Source organism: Lissotriton vulgaris, chromosome 2_1 (genome assembly GCF_964263255.1).
Source record: "Lissotriton vulgaris chromosome 2_1, aLisVul1.2, whole genome shotgun sequence".
In the NCBI taxonomy this organism is placed as follows: domain Eukaryota; kingdom Metazoa; phylum Chordata; class Amphibia; order Caudata; family Salamandridae; genus Lissotriton; species Lissotriton vulgaris.
In genome coordinates this window covers 224,358,823-224,373,864 of record NC_141687.1, presented here as the reverse complement: position 1 = coordinate 224,373,864, position 15,042 = coordinate 224,358,823, and the positions used below count along the sequence as shown (strand labels likewise).

General features: G+C 43.0%; 1 long non-coding RNA gene across 1 annotated transcript; it reads left to right on the top strand.

The window, feature by feature from the left end:
- The first annotated feature begins 978 nt into the window (after positions 1–978).
- LOC147729886 (uncharacterized) lies at positions 979–8,493 on the top strand. Its single transcript, XR_015308559.1, has 5 exons — positions 979–1,059; positions 6,499–6,534; positions 7,817–7,907; positions 8,002–8,074; positions 8,416–8,493. It is a non-coding gene; the product is annotated as an uncharacterized LOC147729886 (long non-coding RNA).
- Positions 8,494–15,042: the final 6,549 nt, after the last annotated feature.

Here is a 15,042-nt window from a genome sequence, read left to right as displayed (position 1 = left end):
AGTCACAAATTCAAACAAATTATCAAAAAACATTGGGATATACTCAGAGTGGAACCTGATTTCAACAAAATTTTCGAGATGGAACCCATCTTTGCTTATTCCCGATCCAAAAATTTGGGGGAACTGATTAAAAACCCTAAAGTGACAAACCAAACATTCAAAGGCACCAACCCCTGTTGGAATTGTAATCACTGCAACAGTGTCATCAAAGGCACAACGGTAAGTCATCCCATGAAAGGGCATCAAATCAAGATTAGAGCCACAGCTACGTGTGATACAGCCAACGTAGTTTATATGTTGAAGTGCCCATGCGGCAAAATTTATGTTGGACAAACCGAGAGAAAACTCAAAATAAGACTAACAGAACATAAATCCAACATAAGAACCAAACAATCCAAATCGACTACAGCTCAACATTTTCTTGAAGCGGGACATGGTATCAGCCAATTGCGTTTTTGCGCATTGGAAACTGTCACCAAGGAATCAGGTAAAGACAATCACAACGAACTCTTAAAACACGAAAATTATTGGATTTACACACTGTCAAGCATTAAACCATATGGACTCAATGACCGAGTGGAATATACATGTTATCTGTAAACCCCTTTTGGGGTTTTTCCTGAATGCGACCAATGGGTAGCTCTGTTCACTTAATTATTATGTGGCACTAATTTTTATGTTGCACTTATTTCCACAACACATGTTTCATTTTTTAGCTTTTTTGTTGTACCTTTTATACATATTTTCACTGTTAGAAATCCTCATTTCTTTGTATTAGGTTCCTTTTCTAATATTAGCATATGCTTCGAGATTCATTGTTTATGTTATCTTAGTTTCATTCACCGGTTCCGACTAGTCCGTTTTCTACTACATCTCACTCACATCTCCGATCTTGCTTGGTAGTCCGTTTTCTCTGTTTGACAATCCTTCACCGCGTCACATTAACGTCACTGATACCTTGGTAACCACTCATTGCTAAATACATCCGGGAGTAGACTTCTCCTTCTAACCGGACAACTGAATGCGGTATCCTTATTCAACTACTCCGTGCATGTCACGGTAAGCTTTCCATTAACGGGCACCTGTTTACTTTACCTTTTGATAACATCGGCATGTTACCTAGCTCTACTTTTCTCCCGCATGTTGGACTCGCGTGCACCCGCGCTCACGCTACCTTTTGGGCTCACATTTCACGATTGTTTTCTCAAACCCAGCCTGCCACGTACCCGGCACCTTGGTTCGGATTCCGGCACCTTGGTTCTTATTTCTAATTTTGAACTTCTTTTCATTATTCACTTTTTCACGGGCACATTCTTTTTTTTTAAATCAGCACTGCATGGTATTTAATACGTAGGACATTTCCTTAAACACGTCTCGTTTTGTTTTCTTAATTGACAGAACATTTATCCCCTGGAAGAAGGCATCTCTGTAATGCCGAAATGCATTGGGATTTATAAGAGTGCATTTGCGAACATTCAAAGACTTTTTTGAAGTAATGATGTTCCTGTGAATATAACAAGATGAATGGGAAAAAAATAAAAACAAGCATTGGTAAAACACCCGATTTTTATCGTGGATCTTGGTGAAACCTTTATCCAGCAAGGAGCCCGGGGGACACTTCTCACTTTGTGATAATAGTCTCAGGCAATTTAGCAGAAGGCACACGAACATCCCCTCTTAAAAGTAGACCATTAGTCACAGCTAGATCATCTGCCACTTGGCCAAATGACCTCAATCCCCATCCAGATATCAATTCTCAGGTCATTCTTGGACAACATATTCCCTGACCTTATTCACAACCACATCACTCTGACAAGCAGTTCAGGCTCATTTGGACTTGCACTGTACTCCCCGCTGACAGCATCTACAAATACTACACATACAACATCATCTAAAACACAATTGTCATTAGTATACTCAATTGGCATGCGTGACAAACAGTCCACATGAACGTTTTTGCCTCCTGGAAGGTGCTTATTCTCAAAGACAAATCCTTGAAGCTTAGATACCAGCCTGATATATCTGTCTGATAGGTTATTACCTAAACGTGCCATGAAAAAATGGACCAAAGGCTTGGGATCTGTGTACAATTCAAACTTGCAGCCCCACAGATGCATCTTGACTTTATGAACAGCCCAACACAGGCTATAGCCTCATGCTCCATGTGCTATTTTGCGACTTTTACAGTTTGAGCGATCTTGACTCAAAGGCCACTGTATGTTCTTTCCCAGAACCCTTTTGACTCAAAACAGCTACCAAATACCTCTGGCTTGCATCTACGGTGATGATAGAAGATTGACCTTCCTGAAAAATATTTAATGCAGGGGCCATCTCAATGAGAACGTTGGCATAATTGAACACGCTTTCTCTGTCTGCTGACCAAATATATTTTGACCTTTTCTTAACAGAGTTCTCAGAGGTTCTGCAGCTTGCGCATACCCTGGTACAAACCTAGTGCAGTACTCAGCAAGATCGAGAAAGGAGCCCAAAGCATCACTGTCAGAGGGTGCTTCTGCTTCCATAATGGCGCTGCTGAGAGAACATTTAGGTTTGATACCAGATGTCGAAATGGTATGGCCTAGGTTTGGATTGTGGCAAACCTATATTTTTCCTCTCTGATCATAATTTCCCTTTGTGACAGAATGATGAGTACTTGTTTCAACATGTTATTGTGTTCCTCCGTGGTGTCTGCAAATATCAGAACATTATCCTGATAGGCCTTTACACCATTGAGATTGCCGAACAGATTGTCCATGAGTTTTTGAAATACACTCGTGGTAACCTCAGGTATTTGTATGCACCTAACAGTGTGACAAATGTGTTCAACTCCTGTGACTCTTTTGCCTGAGCCACCTGATAGTATGCTGACCTTAAATCAATCAATGAAAACCACTTTGCCCCACCTAGGTTGGCTAGCAGCTCCTTAATCCTAGGAAGAGGATGACAATCCACAAGTAATATTTAAACTCCTCAAGTCAGTGCAGAGCCTGATCTTCCCAGACCTCTTGCATATGACTACGATGGGCTCAACCCAAAGTGATGAATCACAAGGTTCAATTATACCCTGTGAACACAGATTTTGTAATGTACATTTTAACTCCTCTCTGATGCACGGTGGAACCAGTCTTACCTTTTGGACTACGGGCTGAGCTTGTGGTTTACGCCTAATGCAATCCTCGGAACCTTTCACACTGCCCACTTGCTCGCGAAAGAGGTTTTTGAACTAACTCAGTGTATCTTTTATGGGATCAACTACCCTACAGAGTCGGGATGAATACGCCACACATGGCACAGGAGTGAAAGGCAGCCACAGGGAAATCCCTGCAAGAATCCACGAGGTGGTACTAAAGAATCGGGAGAATCCATAACACAGTATTAAAAAACTGCATGTGGGCTCAGAACAATTTAGGGTCCACTTGTTGCCAATATGTAATAAGCGGCGGACTCATGTAGATTAAATGAAGACGTTTATTTCTTGTTCCAAAGCCCATGGCACACTGCGACCTGCCAGCTGGAATCCCAACAGTGAATGTACAAACTTTAAGTCCAATCCATGCTCACCACTCGTAGGGCAGGTGAAGCACTTAAATGTATACAAATTAAATAAATAACGAAGTGCGAGAATGCTCTTAAAACTAACCATGTGCCTTTTGCCTGTAAATCGAGATAAACAACACAACTGCCACGTTATACATATTCATTACAATGCCACTGCTTAAATAACTTTTGGTTGCACTATCCAACCAGCCACTATTAATTACACCAACAAAGACCGAAAAAAAGTCCTTAGTACTGCACAGGTATACCTCTTGACAGCCGAGGGCTTGCATTCAAGAGGCCAAGGAAGCCTTTTTCTAGCCTTTGGGTGGAGACAGATAAAGATCTTTCAATTACAGGGAATTATCCACCTCCCCTTGCCCCGCCTCCATGAGTTTACATTGGCTAACACAGGAATGAAATGCAGTAGCGGCTGGTGTGGTGGGGGATGGTGAGGCGGGGTAGGGGGATGACTGGGAGGTGGGAAGGGGGAAACAGACAACAATGTACATAAAAGAATACAAAGAATTTACCAGTCGCCCGATGCTCTTTTCCGTGCCCTCGCTGCCGGAGGCTCTGGATGCAGTCTCCTTCCTCTTGACACTTTCCTCGGCTGACTCGGGCGGAAAGGGAAGGACTTCTACTCCTAGTACAACACAAAACCAGCCAATCCTGGATATGTGCTGCAGCTCCAGGATTGGGTGGAGCAGGCTAACCCAGCGATCATTTTGAGGCTGGGGGCAAGCGGCTGCAATCCCTCAGCTGTTTCTCAGCCTTGGGATTGCAGGCTCTGAAGTGCTCAGGTCAGATTGGTCGGCTGTAGGCAGCTGGCCAATCTGACCTGCGCACTGGCAGGGGGCTGCATTACTAGTGCTATCGCACTGATCAGCCCCGCCTCCTGCTATTGCACTGTAACAGCGCGAGCCTTGGGCACATTAATAAAATGTTATTTATTACCATTTTATTAATGTGTGCGCCTACTGCATTTGCAGCAGGCGTGGCGACGCTGCTCCGCCATAATGGAGGAGCCGCTGCTGATGAAATGAGAAGATTAGCACAGTTGTGGTATTTAGCACCGTTTTACCAAATGCAACGAGTGCTATTTTATTCCATTCCTAGTGGTGGTCAGTGCTGATTTGGAGTAGTTACAGTTATTGTTCATGTTAGCTCCATGTTTCAAACACCTGTGTCGTACATATGTTGCTATTTCTAAACTGATTATATACAGCAGGAGGGTGCGAGGGGGCTCAATTTCTTAACTATAGCAGTCAGGGCTGTTTTGTTACATCAAAGATCACTGGTTCCAGGTCTGGCTGTGGTAAAGGATGGGGCAGCCACTATTCGGTAGAGGAAGACTCTACGGCCTTGATTATAAGTCAGGTGGAGCAGGATTACTGTAGCCCTGACAAAATGTTTCTTTTACAAGGGCCATTACACTGGCCCTGTCAAGCTGCTCCTTCAGGCAGTGCCAGACTGCCCAGCAAGCCAGTCCAATACTGCTTCATTGTGCAGCACATTGATAGCTGGAGCACGTCAACAAAGTTACATCATACTTATTTCATTTGAATTTTTCCCTTTCCTGCACCTCTTAAATTTGAAATTAACTTAACTGAATTACCTTCAGGGCTCTCGTCCATTCCAGCCCAGTGTATCTAGTGTACATGAAGCAAGTAGCCGGAGGCACCTGCATTACCAGATGTAATACCAGGTGTATTAAATATTCAGAACAGACCTCTTCTGCCACAGCACCCTTATTATGACATTTATTTTCTGCTGATGTCATCACCTTGTTTTATGTAGTATCATTTTGTAGGTTCTTGAGTAACAATATTTTAAGATCAACATCTTTCCAAGGACACAAGAACAAATGATTTTCAAATGTATTATTTCTGGACTTTACATTTTGTATCCTATTTATTGATTTCTATTGTTTTATTTTCATGTTTTACACACTTCTTTCTTCCCTTTTTAATCTAATTTTGTTCATATTTGTTATTTTTGTATGAGTTGAGCATTTTATCATTTTTTAAATAAGTGAAAAAAATATTATTGTTAGCTCAAACCAGCACTTACTACCACATAAGAAAAGTGGGGCAAAAGAAGCACTGCCATGGTATCTAGCACAAGGTATATATTTAAAAGCCTTCTATTTTGCTCTTTTTTATGACGGTCAGTGCTGTTTTGCTGCAGCAAGATTCTGTATTCATATTTAGCTCAATGTTACATAGTGTAAAGTTATACCTATTTTGCTATTTAGCACCATGTTGCGTATTAAAAGATGAGCTATTTGAGTCATTTCTTTTTTTACAAAGGTCAGTGCTGTATTTTGCTCTAATATCGCCTAATGTATTTTGCATAGGTAAATAATATACAAATATTGTTTTTTAAGCTGCCAAATGTTGCTAGCCGTAACAAAAATAAATACAGTAAAATAGAGTTTAGACCTAGTAGAGGCACACAGTCAGCCCTCCTATCTGTCCTGTCTGTATCTGTATGGGGCTAACTAAAATTCAAAGTGGACAAGAATGGACAGGCTGCTTTATTGCTTCTGGACCAATCAGTGGCATTTGACAAGGTCCACCAGCAGATGCTACTACACACGCCTTTGAATGCACACAAATGTTCTAAAATGGATTACCTCCTATCTCAAGGACAGACAGAACAAACAAAGCAGTGTGGGCTGTCAGATGGTCACACTAGTATGTGTGACTATATTTTCAATTAGAATTATAAGCATTCAACTGTTCATGAACCCACTGCTAAGGAATCATATAAAAAGCTAATTGAGAAACAGATAGTAACAGAAGCGCTTGTATTCTAAATATATCAATCCCAATTTAAGTATATTAGGAAAACAATGTGTTTCCTGTATTATTTTTTCATTAGCAATTTGGTACAAGAAACATGGAAAAGTCATATTACAAGGGAAACATGCATTCATGCTTCTATTTTTCTTTAAAGCTTTACATCAATCAGCCCAGCCAACGTGCTTCACCCGTAAGTACTATCAGGGCTGCAAAATAAAAAATACAATGTATGTATGTATGTATGTATGTAGGTGTGTGTGTTCTTATATAGCGCTCGACTTACCCTAGGGCATCTCGGCGCTTGCCTTGGGAACCCGTCCTGGCTTTTCCCTGTGAGATAACCCGTACTGGGCATCCCCAAGGTGAAAGCCAGGCATCCCGCCGCGGGGGGCCGTTGTGGAGATTAAGCAAGCTAATGCCCAGAGTTGCAGAGTGTGAACCTGTGATTAGAGTAGGCACCAAAGCGAGAATTATCGAGTCCGTGGACAATTGGGCTCAAGACCCAGCCGCGTCGGGAATTGAACCCTGGTCCCTGGTCTGACCTCTGCTTCAGGGTATGCCGCCTCTAACCAGTGAGCCACACTGGTTAGAGGCGGCATACATATAACATCTATTTTACAAATATTGACAAATACAATTTTTACAATTTTACTGGTACAAAAAACTCTTACAACGTGACTCCAAACACTGACCATCTATTTACAACTTTTTCTTTTTTAATTTAAAAAAAGACAGATACCACTACATCCATTATCCAAAATCGAAACCAGTTATTGTCAGATACACAGACTGACTGATGTGTCGTATGATTGGGTCACCACATGGTTAAATAACGGTAGACACATTTTCCCTTTCACCACCTGATTTTGCGCATTGGGCTAAAGAGTATTTTGTATTTCATCCAAACAAGTGGGTAAATAGGTATGTATAGGCATTTATATAGCGCACTACTTACCCAGAGGGTCCCAAGGCGCTTCGACCGCTGCGAAACCCTTCCTGGCTTCCCTGAGAGATGGTCCCTTAATGGGTATCTCCAGGGTGAGACCAAGCATCTCCGGCGGTCTGGTGGGGCCGTTAGTGAAGATGAGGCAAGCTAATGCCAAGAGTTGCCGAGTGTGATCACTGATCAGAGTGGGCACCGAGGCGAGAGAATTATCAAGTCCGCTGACCCTGGTCCAGAAACCTGCCGCGCCGGGATTCGAACCCTGGTCCCGGGCCGTCCTCTGCTCTCGGGTCTGCCGCCTCTAACCAGTGAGCCACACTACTTAACTACATTGTGGTTGTGATTTTTTGCTTGAGTGCTAACGAAGTACTCGGATGAGCTGAGATGGGTTTATGTTATTTAGACCTTTTTTTACTGCCTATAGAAATTGAACTTGATATTTACCATGATACTGGCTTGTTCGTTCTAAAATTAGTTTGAATATAGAGTCTGGGAATTTCATTGTGAGTTTTTTCTTTTATTTTACCAGATCCTTCAGTGACGATGTGGCATATTTGACTGTACTGATTAGAGTGACTCTCTCTTAGAAATGGTGATGCCCAACGTATATAATGAATAAAGTGAGTACACTTCTTTATATAGAGAAATGTATGGCTTAGATAGAGAGAGGTTTTTACATGGATAAAGTATACCCACAAATATATATTTTTCCAGAATCTACAAGAACTATTTTGAATTGGGAAAACACAGAGTGAATTGTAAGGACTGCACCCAGATATTACCAGAAGTGAGTAGACTCCTGTGTTCATGTCTATTAACTTCAAAGTGAGTATAGCCCCCTGAACACATAAGATAGTAATTTCTGACATACTGATCTTCACAATACACGAAAATTGGTTGCACTGTGTGGAAAATAGGTGAGGCTTTTTAGCTACCCACGGTTGAACAAGCATTAGGCAAATGTATATTTCTGTGTATTTGACAATAACTGGTTTCGACTTTGGATAATGAATGTAGTGGTCTCTGTCTTCTATTTAGTTTGTTGTAACAGTAAAATGATAAAAATTGTATTTTTCAATATTTTTAAAATAGAAGTTATATTTACTTTTTGTATTTTTTATTTTGCAGCCCTGATGAAGTCTTTACGGATCAAACGCGTTGGCTGATTGATGTACAGCTTGAAAGAAAAATAAAAGAAGAATTTACTACATGAATGCGTGACTCCGTTATAATATGACTTTCCCATGTTTCTTGTACTAAATTGGTATTGAAAAGATAATACACCACAAACATTGTTTTCCTAATATCCATAAATTGGGATTGATATTTTTGCAATACAAGCATTCCTATCTGTTTATCAATGACAGACAGAGATTGGTTCTCCTACCACCTCTCATATCCACCCCTAATATGCAAGATTGGGGTATTGTCAGGAATAAGCACATGGGTAGCACACTCACATAATGAGATTAAGAGGCGGACACAAACATCTGAACATCAGGAGATTCAGAACAAGGTTCAGAACAAAACAAGATGCATACCAGCATGTACCTCCCAAAGAACAGTAAGAATGGTACTGGGTATAAAAGAATGGCAACTTTGAAGAATGGGCCAATGGCATTCAGGGAAAAGAGTAGCATGTTCTCATAAATATTACTTTCAGGTCAGCTGCCCCCTTAAGAAACCTAGGTCACATAGAAGTTCTGGATAGTGCTAGGCAGTAGCGGTATAAAGATGCTGAGAGCTATGACCATAGTGGCAACTCTACATTTGGATTGTTGTGACTCTTGTTATTCGGTCTAGTTTGTTCACCAGCACTGTGTCCCACACCTTTGTGTTTTTTTGTTCCCTCTTCAGATCTTCACTTTTCTCATTTCCCAGTCTTTCCTCTTCCTTCTTCCCTAGTTAGTTGGCTGGTTGTTTTGTGCTGTGTGTATGTTGCAATCTGAAGATGTAAGCCAGCGGCACTCGGATTACAGGAGGTCTGTAGGTACTCCATGAGGTTCATCCCAGTCTGTCTTTAAATGCATTCTGATATTTTTTATTGTATTCTTACATTCTTGATATTTTGCACATGGTAACAAAATCTAGTTGTCTACCCCAGGGACCACCATTTACCATTTATGTCACAGCGAAGTTCTGTCTTGAGCCGAGAATCGACATCACCCATCTGTCAGTCACTGATGAGGTGTGATCTCCCACTCTTCCCTTGTTTTGACCATCTTTTATCCTGGGACTTGCACTAGTGAGCTAGATGAAGCTCCAAGGGCAGCCTCTGTTGGAAGGGCAGGGTTAATAGTGAGGAGGTCTAATGATTGTCTCACACTATACCAATTGTCTTGCCAGACATCCCTCAGGGGTCTGTTCACTCTTCTCTCCTATTCAACATGTGCCTAACCCCCTTACCGGACCGGATCAGATGGTTTAACGTTCCCTTTTACAATTATGTAGGTGATATCGCAAAGCATTCACAAAACGGTTGCCTAAACACAACTCAATTTTAATACTTGGTGAATGCTTCTGTGCCTTAGATGAACGTATGATGCTTAACCACCTAAGGCTCAACACCACAAAGTGAGAAATTATGACCTATGGACAATGGCGCAAGCAACAGCCTATTGCCATTTGGCCTAAGTAACATGATACTGTGCTAATTACATCAAGAGATGTGAGAAAACCTAGTGAGAACTACCAACTCGGCTCTGTCCCTGATACCACAGGCAACCAGGTCGCAAAGAGCACTCTGTACAAAATGGATACACTATGACCCATCTTCTCATGACGTGGATACCAAGAAAAATTAAAGCTATCCTCACACTTGTGATCTCTAAGCTCGACTATGCCAATAGTCTATGCCTTGGTACAACTAGGGGGGTGGGAGCGCGCCCGGACATGCTCAGCGCATTTACCTATTGCATCTTGGTTAGTGTAGTTCCTCATGTCTCGTTCAGTACTCAGTTCGTAATGTTCAAAGCCAGTGCTCCAATTATTATTGCAAATCTTATCCCTAGACACGTGTTTCTTGCTTCCGCATTCATCACGTGTCTAGGGATAAGATTTGCAATAATAATTGGAGCACTGGCTTTGAACATTACGAACTGAGTACTGAACGAGACATGAGGAACTACACTAACCAAGATGCAATAGGTAAATGCGCTGAGCATGTCCGGGCTCGCTCCCACCCCCCTAGTTGTTTAAAATAGGCTCTTGTGAGCCGCGGAGCTGACGAGCTCAGGGAGCAGAGCCTGTATGCTGGGAGAGGAACTGGTCCTGATAGACGACAGCAGCATGCACAGCAACCTAAGAATATGTTATTTTTTCCCTACTGATGAATGCGGAAGCACGAAACACGTGTCTAGGGATAAGATTTGCAATAATAATTGGAGCACTGGCTTTGAATATTACGAACTGAGTACTGAACGAGACATGAGGAACTACACTAACCAAGATGCAATAGGTAAATGCGCTGAGCATGTCCGGGCGCGCTCCCACCCCCCTAGTTGTTTAAAATAGGCTCTCGTGAGCCGCGGAGCTGACGAGCTCAGGGAGCAGAGCCTGTATGCTGGGAGTGGAACTGGTCCTGATAGACGACAGCAGCATGCACAGCAACCTAAGAATATGTTATTTTTTCCCTACTGATGAATGCGGAAGCAAGAAACACGTGTCTAGTGATAAGATTTGCAATAATAATTGGAGCACTGGCTTTGAACATTACGAACTGAGTACTGAACGAGACATGAGGAACTACACTAACCAAGATGCAATAGGTAAATGCGCTGAGCATGTCCGGGCGCGCTCCCACCCCCCTAGTTGTTTAAAATAGGCTCTCGTGAGCCGCGGAGCTGACGAGCTCAGGGAGCAGAGCCTGTATGCTGGGAGAGGAACTGGTCCTGATAGACGACAGCAGCATGCACAGCAACCTAAGAATATGTTATTTTTTCCCTACTGATGAATGCGGAAGCAAGAAACACGTGTCTAGGGATAAGATTTGCAAGAACAATTGGAGCACTGGCTTTGAACATTACGAACTGAGTACTGAACGAGACATGAGGAACTACACTAACCAAGATGCAATAGGTAAATGCGCTGAGCTTGTCAGGGCGCGCTCCCACCCCCCTAGTTATTTAAAATAGGCTCTCGTGAGCCACGGAGCTGACGAGCTCAGGGAGCAGAGCCTGTATGCTGGGAGAGGAACTGGTCCTGATTAAGGGTGGGCGGCGGCTACGCTCCGTGCACGGAGTGTGCGTAGTGCCGGCTTCTACGCATTTTGCGTACAGGCGTAGAATCCGGCACTACGCACGCTCCGCAAACGGAGCGAAGCTGGCCGCCACCCGCCTCCCTCCCGCCCTCCCTAAATACTTTAAATTAATAGTGTAAAAGAATTAAAAGGCACTTACCTTGCCCGCCGCTGCCCGCCGCGTCCCCGGGGCTCGCTATCTTCATTGCTTCCGTCTTGTGTACTAATGCGCATGCGCGGGCGGCCGCGCATGCGCATTTCTCACGAGAAATGCGCATGCGCGGTCGCCCGCGCATGCGCATTAGTAAACAAGACGGCAGCGGCGGGCAGCGGCGGGCAAGGTAAGTGCCTTTTAATTCTTTTACACTTTTAATTTAAAGTATTTAGGGAGGGCGGAAGGGAGGCCTGCGGTGCGTAGTGGTACTACGCGGAGTGCGGAGGTGGGCGTAGTTTCTCGCCCACTTCACATAGCTCCGCGAAGCCCCACTACGCCCACTACTGATGAATGCGGAAGCAAGAAACACGTGTCTAGGGATACGATTTGCAATAATAATTGGAGCACTGGGTTTGAACATTACGAACTGAGTACTGAACGAGACATGAGGAACTACACTAACCAAGATGCAATAGGTAAATGCCCTGAGCATGTCCGGGCGCGCTCCCACCCCCCTAGTTGTTTAAAATAGGCTCTTGTGAGCCGCGGAGCTGACGAGCTCAGGGAGCAGAGCCTGTATGCTGGGAGAGGAACTGGTCCTGATAGACGACAGCAGCATGCACAGCAACCTAAGAATATGTTATTTTTTCCCTACTGATGAATGCGGAAGCAAGAAACACGTGTCTAGGGATAAGATTTGCAATAATAATTCGAGCACTGGCTTTGAACATTACGAACTGAGTACTGAACGAGACATGAGGAACTACACTAACCAAGATGCAATAGGTAAATGCGCTGAGCATGTCCGGGCGCGCTCCCATCCCCCTAGTAGTCTATGCCTTGGTACTTCCTGTTTCATCTCAGACAAATGCAAAAATCTAAAATGCTGCAGCAAGATTCCTCCTCCTCTTCCTTCACCCCAGACAACACATGATGACCGTCCTGCAAGCGCTCCCCCATAACATATACACACATCCACTGACTAACCTTAGCTAAACAATCAATATTAAACCCTTCTGCATTGTTCAAAAAAAGACCACTATACCGACATTTAAATCCAAGCAATTAAAACAAAATAGGACATGTTTTGTCGATTAGCACTTAAGATTGTCAATCCGCCTCACAATAAGAAATTCACAGAAGGATCCTTGGGGCATATTACCAAGCAATAGCGATAATTATCGCTATTGCTTGGTTAGAGACAAAAATTTACCGCTTAGCTGCGGCGATTTTTATCGCAGATAAACCTTGGTATTACCAAGGTTTATTGCAAATGTGATAAAAATCGGCCGCAATGCATGAATATCGCTGAAAAGTCAGCGATATTCATGCATTACCGAGCTAATGCTCTTAGCCTTGTTATCCACCTCCCATTGGATAACATGGCTAAGAACTGCTCAGGGCAGGTGTTAGCTTTTGGAGATATTCGCGCTTAGCGCGAATATCTCTAAAAGTTGGTAATAGGAGATAGCGATGTTAGAGACTGTTTCCAGTTGCTAACATCTTGGCACGCCCACTTTGCCTGTCATTGGTGATAAATATCACTGACATGCAAAGTGGGGCCCAAGATGGTCGCTATCTCCTACTAGCTGTCGCTAACTGGTGTTAGCGACAGCTAGGTAATAGGGAGATAATTTTATCTCCGCTTTCTTGGCTTTTAAAGCCAAAAAAGCGGAGATAAACCCCCTTGATAATATGCCCCGTAGTTCTCAGTATAAACTCCTAATCTCTATTGGTAGCCAAGATTTGAAGCATTCAGGATCACTTAAAGTTCAGAGATGTGAAAATGTAGTTGTTCCTAAGATAATTACATAAATTGTTGACTCAGGAATAGAACCTAAAACAGTACCCCTCCTACTAGCATACGTACAGCACAAAGCTGTAGAACAGTCCAGACCAGCACCCTATGTCAAGAAGCCAGATTGAGGCGCCCTACCCAAATAGGGGATCTCTGCCCAACATGTGATGACCCAGCAATTCGATATTGATGTCTGCTTTATATTTGAAGTACTCTCTACCACTCAGCAACTAAAGGCCTGCTTCCTGACTAATGAGATGGCGGTCTCCCTCCCCGCACATCACAGATGTAGGAAACAAAGTCCCACCACCTCCTACTTTTTACCACAAGATAGAGGACAGTAACTCTAACTTTTCTGAATGCCCTCCGAGTCTCAATCTGAAATAGTCTCTGTCACCTTATATTATATATCAATGTACTAACTGATCCCTCATCATTAACGGGACAGGCAAATAATGTATGGAAGCTTGTTAGCAACTGGAGGCATAGATAGAGGCCATACCAGCTTGCATATCTAACCACTCAATACTAACGAGACAGGCCTGCAAAGTCTGGAGAGGTCTGCTATACATTGGCCACTGGAGGACTCTGTAACACTGTCCACCCCAAAGTCCTAAATAGTCATATATTCTGTGCAATTACATCTTATAATGACTAAAGGGATCATTAAATCTTGGCAAAATTCCTTTCTTGACATTTCATTATGGCAATCATATTAAGGAAGATTGTAAGACATTCTATACAGGCATAACTCTGATTCACCCTCACTCTTTCTCTAGATCTTTTATATCCTTTGGATCTATAATATCTCAATGTGGACGACTTTCTGCTACAGCGTGGATAGGAAATTGAATTGGGAACATAAAAGTACCAACACTATAAACTATAAAAATAAATGAGTATCTGTCTCTCACACTTTTTGATCCATCACAATACCAAGCACCACATCTCAAAACATGATAACCACACCTGGTTGGTCATCATGCATAACAAATAATTCTGCATATGGTCAAAGCAAAGACACATAAAGTCACAAACCCCACATTGTGCCCAGGTAGATAAGTGTTTCAGCGCTCCACGGGTTAGTAAGTGCTAAACTAATTCTATAATACAATACAATACAATATCTAATAGCAATGGAGGTATAATGATAGAACAATGAAAGCTAACTTGCAGTGAAGTGTGAATACACAAGGGGCTCATTCTGAGGTTTGCAGTAAATGTGTGCTGTTTTTTGGTCTCGTTCTAGGCAACGCACATGCGATGCATAGGAGGAGACCAAATGCCAACGGCAGAGCTTTTGCAGCAAAGAAGTGCACGCGTTGCATTGCTTGCAATGCAGCGTGTGCACATCTTGGCGATTTCCTTTCGGGAGCGCGCTGCGCCATATGGTCGCACACTCCCGAAAGGAAATTGCCCATGTCCCCTCCCGCTGCTGCCGCGCGAGGCGCGTGCTTTTTTTTAATGCAAATGATGGCTTTCAAGGCCGCGCGGCTTTACTGCCATGCAGCCAATACTTGTTTGATTTCCCTAGGCAAGTGCATTCAGGCAAGCGGGTTGGTAGTG